Source organism: Trichechus manatus, unplaced genomic scaffold (genome assembly GCF_000243295.1).
Source record: "Trichechus manatus latirostris isolate Lorelei unplaced genomic scaffold, TriManLat1.0 scaffold00012, whole genome shotgun sequence".
NCBI classification, from domain to species: Eukaryota; Metazoa; Chordata; class Mammalia; order Sirenia; family Trichechidae; genus Trichechus; species Trichechus manatus.
This window is the reverse complement of record NW_004443948.1, coordinates 15,445,213-15,459,131: the sequence shown is the minus strand read 5'-3', so window position 1 is coordinate 15,459,131 and position 13,919 is coordinate 15,445,213.

Below are 13,919 nucleotides of genomic sequence, written 5' to 3'. Positions count from 1 at the left end.
GTTCAAGGAATAAATAATTTCAAAATTATACAAACTCTCTAGAAAACAGAAGAAGGCAGAAAACCACATAACTCATATTGTGAGGCTAGAAGAACTGTTATAATAAAGCCAGAAAAGTTGTAGTAAAAGAAAAATAAAATTAAAGGCCTACTTATCTTATGAGCATAGAGGCAAAATTCCGAAATAAAATGTTGCAAACTAATTCAGCAATACATTAAAAACAAAAAAGAAAAACATCTCGTGACCAAGTCGTGTTTATTCCAGAAAGTAAGCATGCTTTTACATTAGAACACTTATGAGTTATAATACTAATATGTTAAAAAGAAAAAGTGATCATCTGAAAATATGACTTTGTTGTAAATATTGTGGTTATTTTAAAGTATGTTTTCAAATTCTTTGTGAATGTAGGCTGAACGTAGTCTTCTAATGGATAGAAAGTGGCTGAAGTGATGCTTTGTGACTTCCAAGGATGAGTCATAAAAAGAATAGCTTACTCCTGGCTCTCTTTCTCTTTTGGATTGGTCACACTGGATGAACCCAGCTGACATATTGCCAGGATACTCAAGTAGTCATGAGGAGTGATTCCCACAGATAGAAAGTGAGTCCTTCCACCAACAGTGAACACCAACTTGTTAGCCACTTGACTGAGCCACCTGGAAACCAAATTCTCTATCTCTAGTCAAGCCTTTAGATGACTGCAGCTCTGGCTGACTTCTTGACTTCAACTTCATGAGAGACCCTGAGCTAGACTACGTACCACGTTAAGCCACTCTCAAATTCTTGATCCACAGAAAATGTGAGAAATAATAAATGTGTATTGTTGTTTCAAACCATCAAGTTCTGGAGCAATTGTGAATGCAGCTATAGATAACTAATAAACATATAAAATCATTATTAACCTCTAATGATAGTGGTAGATTGATAAACAAATAGGCCTATGAAACGAAATAGACAATCTAGAAATAAAACCATGCATGAATAAAATCTTGATATATGGCAAAAGTGCTACCATTGTCAGTCAGTGAAGAAAGGATTCAGGCAATGAGGCTGGAAAAAATATATTTTGTTTTCCAGAATCACACCATATTTAAAAATAATATCTAGATGACTTAAAGATATAAAAGTAAACAATGAGCCTTAAAATTTTCGAAAAATAATTTTAGTAGTTTGGCATAAGGACAAAAATTCTTAATAAGATAATATTTCTGAAAGTGTTATTTAATAGCCTTAAAGCGATCTGAAAATATTTTTGAACAATCTTGTTGAATTATTCAAAATTTATAGTAAATACAGTTTTATAATCCGATAATGAAACTTAACAGTTATGCTCTGAGAAACAAGTTGGGCTTAGATAAATGGGAATTTATTAAGTAAACAAATTTATAATTGTTATCCCGAGTCCTACCTTTATTTTTTAAATGTTTTCTCCACGTCTCATGAGATGTGTCTGTGCCATTCCTAGGTGTGTATGGCCTTTCTGTTTAAAAATAATAACAATGAAAATAAGAACAAAGCTCTTAACTCAGCACTAAAAAGGAGTCAGACTCAATCTCTTCAGATTTTTTACTTCTTTCCCTAATCTTCGTCCACTTACCCCACCACCAACAACTTAATCACATCTAGACAGATACATCATATCTGTCACTTTTTATAAGTCTAGATGTGACCCAAATCACTTCTATTTTCTCAGTTTAACAGAAAAAATCAAAGCCATTGCTGTCAAGTTTATTCCAACTTATAGCGACCCTGCAGGACAGAATAGAACTGTCCCATAGAGATTCCAAGGAGAAGCTGGTGGATTTGAACTGCTGACCTTTTGGTTAGCAGCTGAGCTCTTAACCACTGTGCCACCAGGGCTCTATTCACTAAATATAGACTTGATGAATATCTTGGCTTAAGCAGGAAAAGTACTACACACCCACACATATGCAAGTGTATGTGTGTGTGCACACGATCTCTCTCTCTCTCACACACACACACACACACACATACACATACACACACACATACATATATACCTTTTCTAAAATCTGCTTTAGGGCCTTTTTACTTGCTGCTCCTCTGGAATTCTCTTCGTTAGGACTTTTTCATGACTATGTTCTTCAAACTCTTTAGATCCTTTCAAATATCACTTCTCAAGTGATCATCCTTTGCCAATCCTAGATAAATCATCTCTCCAGTCAATCTCTATATCAGATGTTACCTTCTTTGTTATCCTTATGCGTACCTGTTATGGATTGAATGGTGTCCTTCCCCCACCCCAAAAAAAAAAAGATATATTTAAGTCCTAACCCCTAGTACCTGTGAACTTGATCTTGTTGGGTACTAGAACATTGGAAGATATTATCAGTTAACACTGGAGTAAGGTCAGTCCTAATCCAATCTGAGTGAAGTCTTTATAAAAAGATAGCAGAAACCAAGAGACAGACAGGGAGAGAAGATAGCCAGGTCAAGATGCATTTACAAGCCATGGAATGTCAAAAAATGCCTGGGGTTACTGGAAGCTGGGAGAAACAAGGAAGGATCATCTTCTAGAGGGGACAGAGTGAGCATGACATTGCAGATACCCTGAATTTGGACTTTTAGCCACCAGAACTGTAAGATGATAAATTTCTGTTTTTATAAGCCATCCAGTTTGCGGTATTTTGTTACAGCAGGCTTAGGAAACTAATACAGTACCCAAAACTTTATCCATCCATTTATTCATTCAGGTGTTCATTCATTCATTTATTTGTGTGGCTATCATCTCCCTCAACAGGAAAATAAACTCCACAAGGGAAAGTCTTCTCTTGATTTTGCGCACAAGTCCATGACTCCATAGTGCCTAGATTAGTGCTTGGCACACAAGAGGAACTCTATAAATATTTGATACATGAAAAATAATTTTGATAGTTTTTGTTGAAGGATAAGAACAAAGGGCATTGAGGAAATAAAACATCTATAGGGACTGGTTCCCCTTTTTACCAGTTGCTATCCAGATAGCTTAAAAGATGTTCTGACTGGGAGAATATTTGGTTAGTCAAAAATGTCTGTGAACATTGAAGCAAATATCAAGAGTTATGTTGAAAAGTACATTTCACATTTGATTATTGGCCCATTAGAGAAGAAACACTGGTAATACTACAAAATAGCGAGTAATAAAGAAAAGTATAATTGGGGTTTTTAAATCTATTACAGGATCTGGGATGATACATTCAAACCCACCCCTACCCCATTTTAGTTCACTTTACTGAGTTTTTGATTCATTACTGAGATGTTGGAAGATTATTTGAGAAAAATACTGGATGACAGAAAGAAATTATTTGAAAGTTAAAAATGGCATCATATCATCCACAAAGCGGATAATCTGCATGTAGGTAATTGAGAGTTGGCTGAATATAAAATGTTTCCAGTTTTGATGGTGTCTTTGAGAAAGTCATACTCCTGATATTCACCAGGTTGAAGGACCATCGCTTTAATAACATTCCTCTGTGCTATCATATTTTTCCAATCCATTTCACAGGAAAAGTGTCCATTTTTATAAAGATACATTGTTTGCAAGGCTTGGTGCATCACCAACACACTATTAACCTTCAGGTATTATGAAGACCATTGCCAGACTAAGGGAGACTGAAATCAAGACATTTTAATTATTCTTGGTGTTTTTGGATAAAGTGCTTTTGGTTTAACAAGCAGAGAAAAGAAAAAACAAACACTTGCCCTTTTTTTCAACCACACCTTGTCTCCTTCTGTTCCCTATGATCCTCCACACCCAACACCGTTAAAACATTCTAGAGTAAAAAAATAGAGAGAATATTCTCTAAAAAATTTCTGGGATGGAGTATACAAAATAATGATACTGAAGTGAATGGCGTTTATAATATAAAACTGTATGCCTGCATAGTATCAGGCAACTTTGTCTTAAACTGGTAGAAAATTATGTTCTGACAAAGCATTTATAATATTAATTCATTTGTTGCCAGGATGTAGTACTAATGCCTTGGCTTGGACACTTCCATCATATTCTTTTATAAACCAAATTAATTATTAATTTAAGCCCTGGCAATACCTACATTAATTTTATTGCAAGTAGTACATGCCACTTTCAGAATAAAGTATGTTATCAGTCAGAAACTGCAAGCTTTTAGGAGGATCAAAGACACTACTCATTGTTTCATTCAGTAGAAAAGTTATATGTAATGCTGTATTTTTTTTTTATGAAGAAGACGTGTCTTCAGAGATGGAAAAGAAAAATAATCCAAATCTATATTGTTCCACAAGAAAAACCGTTGTTGCTCATAAAGATTGTCACCTGATAATAGATATTTTATTTATATTGTCTTATGATGTTTTTCATATTAGCTTCTATAAACTACTTTTTGGTGACCCACCACTTCCTATTAGAAACCTCTAGATGTCTTTGAACATGCTCCATTTCTGGAATGCATGATTCCGATATACAGGTCACATTGCCAACACGAATTTTGTACATTAGGAATATTGGAAAGTCTCTGTCATAACTGATCTTTAGAAATATGAGACCTTTTTCACTGCTCCATCAGCCGCTAAGTTCACAATACTAAACTCCTATCATCATTCACTACCATGAAATAAAATTTGTTTTAATATTAACCTGTGTATATTTCTTTCTGCTTAAAAAACAAATAACCATTAGTCTGAGATATCACAATAGGATTTTAAAAGATAAAGGAAAAAACAGTTATGAATAAGCTTCAGAATAACTAAAAGCAATGTAATACCCTGTATAGTTGTATACAATATAAAAGATTAAATGAGGTCAACTTCAACAAGATACAAATGTCAAAAAAAACCTTGTGTTAGATCTCCAAAACCTACACAACCATTTCATTAACAAGGCAATTGGATGGTGGATGGAAATGAATAGGAACTTGACTTGCCCTTTACTTTTTGAAAAGAACTAAATACTTCGGCCATTATGGATTGGTTTCCAATTATGGTGTGTGACAACCCAATGTGCTTATTATAAAACAATTCATAATTATTGTATAATCCTCCACAGAAAGTTTTTAAAAATAATATAAAATATAACAAGATTGAGATATCCAAAAATTAAGTTAATATTTGTGGGTTTCTGTCTACCATTTAAAGATATGTCAAATAACAAAATATAAATGTTAAGAGCTGTGGCAGAGACAGTTGGTGATCACTGAATATTCAGTATGCTCCCCTGTATTTCTAATCCTCCCATTAGATGTTGTCAGAAACATATGACTAGTTCTGACTGAAAGACCGTAAAAAGAATAACGTGTGTCGCTCTGGACCAGACAAGTCAAGAGCCAGTATGCTTTCTCCATTTCTGTATCCCCCTGCCACAGTGACATTGATAGCATAGTTATAAGATGGGAGAAGTATATCTGATGTGGGGTAGGCTTTATGTGAACTATTTAAAAAACAACAACAACAATTTTTTTAGTATGTTAAAATATTAAAATTAGCTTTTCCTGACTAATAGTGCATAGAGATTTTGTGGAATAAGTTAATGGTAATAATGTCCGATAGAGCATTGTCTAAAGTGATAGCTTGTTGTATTTAAGAGCTTGTGTAGTAGACTCTACACTTTTGAGCATTACATAGCAATGTATTTAATGTACTATAAGTAGTCACTCAAAAAATAAATTTTCTTTCAAATATGAACTTAATTCAAAGAAGAATATGTTTCTGACACTGTTTTCAACAGGGAGAAATAGATAGCAGCTGTCATTTACTAAGCCCCTAATATGCCAAGCCCTATTCCAACATGATTATTTGAATTATCTCATTTAATTCTCCCAACAGCCCTTTGATACAGAAACAATTATTATTCCCATTTTACACATGAGGAAACAGAAACTCAAAGAGGCTTAGTAATGTGTCCTATGCTACATTGGATAGCAACTGGCAAGGCAGAGATGCAAATACAGAAATTGAATCTAGAATCAGAACGTTAAACTAAAACGCTAGATTTGATATTGGAACAATAAAGCTATACTTTATTTGAATACTTACAATTAATTAACCTGTCTTTCTGCTATTTATTCAACTGCAAAGACGTCTTTACAACTTAGCCTTAGAAGGCACATAGTATCACTTTCATGAAAAGATGGTCAACATCATTAGCCATTAACCAAAAACCAAACTTGTTGCCATTGAGTCGATTCAGACTCCTAGTGACCCTATAGACAGAATAGAACTCCCCCATAAGGATTCCAAGGAGCGACTAGTGGATTCCAACTGCTGACCCTTTGGTTAGCAGCCAAGCTCTTAGCCACTGAGCCACCAAGGCTCCTCATCTGCCGTTAGAGTGACGCAAATCAAAGCCACAGTGAGATACCCTTTTACAACCACTTCCCATTCCCATTGCTTTTGAGTTGATTCCGACTCATAGCAACCCTATAGGACTGGGTAGAACTGCCTTATATGGTTTCCAAGGAGTAGCTGGTGGATTCACACTGCTGACCTTTTGGTTAGCAGCCATAGCTCTTAACCACTGCACCACCAGGGCTCCTTACAATCACTAGGGTGGCTAAAATTTAAAAAAAAGGAAAAATAACAAATGTTGGAGAGGATATGAAGAAACTGAAATCCTCATCCATTGCTGGTGGGAATGCAAAATGGTACAGTCACTCTGTTCTTTTGGTTTAAAGTGAGTCACCAGGTCAGCCCAGATTAAAGAGGAAGAGACTACAGAAGAAAAGGAACACCAGGAGGTATGGTTCTTTTGATGATCATCTCTAGAGACCAACTGGTACAACCCCCACAATTCCCCATAACAAACATCAGGGAGACTTCCCAATCTTGCCCTTGCCTACATCTTGATCCCTACCCCACCCCATTCAGTTATGCATACTGTTTTCCAAGTGACATTTAGTTTCCTGAATGCGTTAACCTTGTAGTTTTATGCTCTTCCTCAAGAAATCTCGTTTGTTTTTCATTTGCTAGTTTTTTCTAACTTCTACTCATTCTTTCAGAGCCCTAGTGGTGCAGTGGGTAAGCGTTCAGCTGCTAACCAAAAGATCGGCAGTTCAAATCCACCAGGCACTCCTTGGAAACCCTATGGGGCAGTTCTACTCTGTCCTATAGGGTCACTATGAGTCAGAACTCGAGGCACCTAACAACAACTCATTCTTTCAATAATAAAAAGAAACCCTCCTCCTTTATGGAGAACTTCTCTGACATTGCCACAGACATTTTGTATTCCCATTGCAACCTGTGGATACCTTTATCATAGTAACTATAATCATTTAAAGTTTCTTGAGGGCAGGGACCATCTACAAGCCAATTTTTTTTATGAAAAGTTCATAGACGGTACATTCTTATTGAATGATCGGATGAATAGAAGCACTATAGGGTTGCTATGAGTCCGAATCAACTCAATGGCAACAGGTTTATATATATATATGTATATATTTATTTATATGTATATTTATATATACATATATTTATATGTATATTTATATATACATATATTTATATGTATATATATTATTTCATTATATGAGTTCATTTCTCTCAGAGCAGCTCAACAATGAGTTCTGAATTGTGCATAAAATGCAAAGGAAGACTGATAACTATTAGCAACACACTTCATTGTTTGTCTGACAGGAAGGTTATCGGGTATAATTCTAATAAAGATGTTTGTAAGAAAAAGCTGTGATTTTTCACATGCTTTTGTGAAACCCTAAGCCATTAGAGGGAAATGAGAGTTTTGCATCATTTTCAAAAATTCTTGAAGCACATCTATTTTAAATTCACATAATATGAAAGCTCTAATCAAATTTCTAATATTGAGTGTCTAAAAGTATAACATTTCTCTGGGATTTGATACTCTGTGTGTGTGTGTGTGTGTGTGTGTGTGTGTATGTGTGTGTGAGACAGAGAGAGAGAGAGAGAGAAATATATCACATATTCAAAATTGGCAATGGTTGTGTCTTATTAAATTTTCATTTTAATAGGGTAATCAGTAAAAAATTCTGTATCAATATAAAAATTTTCAGAGGGCTTTATTTTTTATCTGCATTCAATAATTTATAAGAGTTTTTAATATAATTTCATTTGTAAAATTGGATAAATAATTTAAAAATAAATAATATTCTGAGAAAGAAACGAGCAGATTTGTTTTAAAAACATGTTCTAAAAAGGAGTAACTGATATTATAGTTATCCTATCATCTATACTTGTTATATTAATAAATAAACATCACACTTGTGCAGTTCTCCAGCCACAGTATTAAATTTAAAAATTGCTTTTAGGTAACGTAAGTCAATCATAGTACTAACTATATTATCATTGTGATTTGTGATTATTTCTTTTGAAATTTTTTTACCTGCTTGAGAGTAAAATTAACTTTAAATGCCTACATGTGACCTTTTTTTTCATATAATACCTTCAGAATGCTTTACTTTAATTGGTCTTATACAGAAAAACAAAGAGCCTTGAAAGATATCAGATTAAGGTCACAGGTCAGTATTCAAGCAAAATAGAGCCGGGCTACCAAATGATTTCCTGTTATGAAGCCGATAAATCAGAGCGATGTTGATAGTTGTGGGCACTGGGGCAGCATGTCAGTCTCATGAAAAAAATGTTGAACAGACACAGGTGATCAGTGCTGTCAGAATCTTGAAAATAAAAATTTTAAAAGGTGCAAACAAAATATTGAGGAGACTATCAGTGATGTTTATACACCCCCAAGAGGAGTTTCCATATTACTCAACTTACAAGAGGGCTTCATGTGGTTTCACGATGACTGGAAATGGAAGAGCAAAGCTGGTGAATTTTCCAAAGGATCACAACTTGTTATAAAGGAGCACACAGCAATACTCCACATCTCTCTGGACTGACCCCAAAGGCATTCAAAGCTCATTCTAGACCCCAGGTCTTTTCAAGGTGTCATTTTCTTCTACATGTGATTCAGATTGTTGTCAGCTCCTTATATGCTATTTCTGCCCACCCTTCAGGCCCTGTTGGAGTTTTGCCTCTTTTGAGGCTTTACCTGAGTGCTTCAACTTAATGTAAGCATTTATTTTTGAACCAATAAATTAGTGTCCATTTATGATGCATTTTGGCATTTAATGAATCCACTTCTACATGATTGCATATCTAATTCCTTTTACTTTCAACAAATATTTTTTTAATATCTACCTTTTAGATTCTAGTAATAAACAAATAGGATAGAATTTCTACCTTTAAAAGGTGGACAGTCTAATGATTTGTGTGTGTTGGGGGTCAGATTCCCATTGAGTATCTGATTAGAACAATTGCCATTTGCCACAGAGAAACATATTCCCATAAAATCTAGCATAGAAATTCAGAGGATGCAATCATAAAGACCATGAAAAAGGATTTACAGAATGCTTTCCAAATAACATTTTAAATTCTGTTTTGAAAAGTAATAGACTTTGCCGATTGAAGAAGTATTGAGTGGTTTTCTAGGGAGATATAACAAATAGCATAAGCAAAAGGAAGAAGTGTGGGAAAAAATTTGACGTTTAAGAAATGGTAAAATTTTTCATGAGGCAGGAGATTAGTATGAATTTTGATCAGGGATGTAAGTTATACCAAGATACAGATTGTCATATTATTTACCTGCTAAAAGGTTTAACCTGTTTTAGGGGCAATATCTCGTCTTCCTAAGTGAATTAGTATTCTTCTAGACTCCAATTGTTTTGCCATATACTTCTTCCATACCTATCCCAAATGTTAAGCACCTTGTATATAAGAAAAACAAAAACAAACCAAAAAACCTGTTGCTGTTGAGTCAATTCTTACTCATAGTGATCCTAAAGGACAGAGTAGAACTGTCCCATGGAGTTTCCAAGGAGCAGCTGGTGGATTCGAGCTTTCAATCTTTTGGGTAGCAGCTGTAGCTCTTAACCACTGAGCTACCAGGGCACCGCCTTGCGTATAGTCTTTTACAAATGTCTGATATTTAACTGATAATTGACAAAGAAAGAATGGGAGGGACAGAGGGAGATTATAGTTGATCCATCTGCGGATCTCTGGAAAGGATAAACAAAATATAATTGAATTATAAATATACTAGGCTAATTATATGTAAGTATAGGTTTTTTTAGTAGGGTGATGGACATAAAGAGGATTAGTTTCATGTTGCTTTATAGGATATACTGTCAGTGAAAATATTGTTTCTTATAACAGCAGTTTAGATTTGCTGATGCCACTGAAAATATAATTATAAATAAACATCTAAATTAATCCTGGTTAGATGATACAGTAATATTTTATACTATTTGACTATTTAGATTGCAATTTCATGAGGACATAGACTATGTCTTTTTTGTCCTTTAGGTTTTAATACAATACCTACACATTTTATATAATACCTTAACTCACAATAGACAAGTTATTCCGCAAATATTTCTTGAGACACTAGTGAGTATCACCATTCTACTTGGTGGGACAATAGCTATGAACAAAACAAAGTCCTTGCTCTCAAGGAACTTATATTTTCAAAGAGAAACATGAAATGTCATCATCCGACATTTGGCTTTTATGACAATTGTAAAAAATCTGCTACCTGACTATTTTGCATATTAAAGACATACATCTGGCAGTAACAAACGCCAAGGTGTGAGGTGAGAGTAACGCTGGATTTGATGGTTAAGATTATGTGTCAGTTTGGGTGGACCATGATTCTCAGTGGTTTGGCAGTTATGTAATGATGTAACTTGGCAATTATGTAATGATGTAGTCATCCTCTGTTTTGTGATCTGATGTTACCATCCTCCATTTTTGCATAACACCAATTTTGCATAATGACCTCGTCTTTGGAACCTAACCTTATGAATAAGTGAGGAGAAGGTGTATAAGCAAATACGTATATAATATGTGAGATGGTGAATGTGCTATTAAAAAAAAGGAAAAGCAGGGAGTATCAGTTACGTGGAGTCCCTAGGTGGTGCAAATGGTTAACACACTCAGCTGCTAACCGAAAGTTTGGAGATTGGAGTTCATCCAGAGATGCCTTGGAAGAAAAGTTGGTGATCTACTTCTGAAAAATCAGCCACTGAAAACCCGATGGAGTACAGTTTTATTTTGACATACATGTGGTTGACATGAGTCAGAATTGAGTCTAGGGCAACTGGTTTTTATCAGTTAGGCAATACGCAAGAATACTATGGAACAGATAACCATAAAAATCTCAGCAATGAGTGACCTACAGCAATAAGCATTTATTTAGCTCAAGCATCTGGAGTCAGCCTGAGATTGGCTAAGGCTTGAGCTGGGTAGCTGTGCAGATTTGAGCTGGGCTCACTCATGGATCTGCAGAATGGAGGATGACTAAAGTAGGCTGGGCTCAGCTGGGATGGTTGAGCTGGGATGGCTCTGTACCACATGTCCCCCACTCTCCTCTTGCAAGAGATCCAATCCAACCATGCAGCTCACTGAAAGCTGTACTTGCATCATGTCAGCCTAAACAAGCACAAAGGTCAAGGAATGGGGAGTACAGTTTGCCCACCAAAGGGGAGGAAGGGGAGTGAATACTTTTTAGCGATAGCTAATCTACCTCATAAATCTAATATAAAGTAATAGAGAGTGATGGGAGCTGATTGTTTAAATAGAAGAGTCTGAATTTTCTTCACTGATAAGATGACATTGGATCAGAGAAGCAACTAAAGTGAGAGAGTAAGACATGAGAATATCTGAGGGAAAAGATTTCAAGCAAAGGCAACAGTATTATTTAAAAGGCTCTAAAGTAGGAAGCATGTTTGGATTGTTCCACATGTAGAAAGGTAGAAATACAGCTAGAACTGAATGAGTGTGATGTAAGAGGGAGAAACAATAAGGCCAAAGAGAGAGAGACTAGATTATGTAGGGCCAAATGAGGGTGCTGGGTTTTATTCTGAGTGAGACGAGTAGCCATAAGACATTTTGAAAAAACAGTGACATTATTTGACTTACTATAAAAAAAAAATCACTCTGGCCATGTGTTTTGGATTTTTTGTATGAAATATATTCTTCCATTTTACTTTTTAAAAAATCACAGCTAGGAAGTCAACTTGTATGTGTGTGTATATGCATGAATTGTGTGTTATATTTATTTTGACCCATTAACCCACTACCATCAAGTCGATTCCAACTCATAGCAAACCTGTAGGACAGAGTATAACTGCCCCATAGGTTTTCCAAGGCTGTAAATCTTTGCAGATGTTGACTGCCACATCTTTCTTCCATGGAGTGTCTGGTGGGTTCAAACCACCAACCTTTTGGTTAGCAGCCTAGTGCTTAACCACTGCACCACCACTACTCCTTTTGGACTCATTACTATCCTTAAAATATCACCCTGATAAGTATTTGTCCATACAATTATTCCAAAGGATATTTCTTGCTTTTATTCTGAGAAAACATGAGGTGGCCTGTCATTGATTGAATTGTGTCCCTCCAAAATGTGTATCAATTTAGCTAGGCTATGATTCCCAGTATTGTGTGGTTGTCCACCATTTTGTGATCTGATGTGATTACGCTATGTGTTGTAAATCCTAACCTCTGTGATGTTAATGAGGCAGGATTAGAGACAGTTATGTTAATGAGGCAGGACTCAATCTACAGGATTAGACTGTATCTTGAGTCAATCTCTTTTGAGGTACAAAAGAGAATTGAATAGAGAGGAGAGGGACTGTCTACCACCAAGAATGAAGATCCAGGAGGTGAGTGCATCCTTTGGGCCTGGGGTCTCTGCGCTGAGAAGTTCCCAGACCCAAGATTGATGACAAGGACATTCCTCCAAAACCAACAGGAAGAAGCTGGCACTCTGAATTCAAACTTCTAGCCCCCTAAACTGTGAGAGAATAAATTTCTCTTTGTTAAAGCCATCTATTTGTGGTACTTCTGTAATAGCAGCACTAGATAACTAAGACATGACCTAAATAATAATATAATTCAAGACATGTTTCATTACAATATTAGAGACACCACACTTATAACAGCCTCACTGCTAGGTTGATTGTTGTTGTTGTATGCCGTTGAGTCAATTTTAACTCACAGAGACCACATGTGACTGAGCAGAACTTCTCCATTGGGTTTTCTTGGCTATAATCTTTATGAAAGCAGATTGCCAGGTCTTTCCCCTGTGGAGCTGCTTGGTGTGTTTGAACTGCCAACCTTTCAGTTAGCAGTGGAGCACTTAACTATTAGGTCAAATACTAACTAACAAAAAAAAAAAAATTCAAGCTAGTTGTCGTACAGTAGGTGCGTCCCAACCACTAATCTTTGGGTTAGTAGTCGAGGGCTTAACTTTTGCATTATTAATCCCCACAGAGAGGTTAAAGGAAACCTTTCCACTTTAACCTTTAGTCAACTTGCTTTACTTCAAACTCTTCCTTTTATTTGTATTAGTTCTTCATGTCTTTAAAAGCTTTTCCTTGATTGTATCTTGCCTTTTTTTCCTTAATCTAAGCTGGAGATTTCGGGATTGAAACAATTGCTTGTAACAGAGTTGTGCACTGTTCAGCTGATCTCAGGCCGTTTCTTTCTTCTCTGTTTGGATTGGGATGCATTTGTCACTGGCAGCTGAAGGGTAAAACACTTCATACATAAATCCATCCACCTTTCCCTCTTATGAGAATCAACACGTGTCTATTGAAACAGGTCTCCCTTTCTTTATTAGGAGGACTATGGCATTCGTGGAGCCCTAGTGGCGTAGTGGTTAAGAGCTCGGCTGCTAACCAAAAGGTCAACAGTCTGAATCCACCAGCCACTCCTTGTAAACCCTGTGGGTCAGTTCTACTCTGCCATATATGGTCTTTATGAGTTGGAATCGTCTCAACGGCAACAGGTTGTGGCATTCGTGCTTGCTTGCTTTACAGACTATTATTTGAAGAAATACCACATGGATAAAATTTAGCTATTGCTCTGTTCCTTCACCACACCACTGTTTAACCCAGGGTGCTTGGGAGATGCCACGG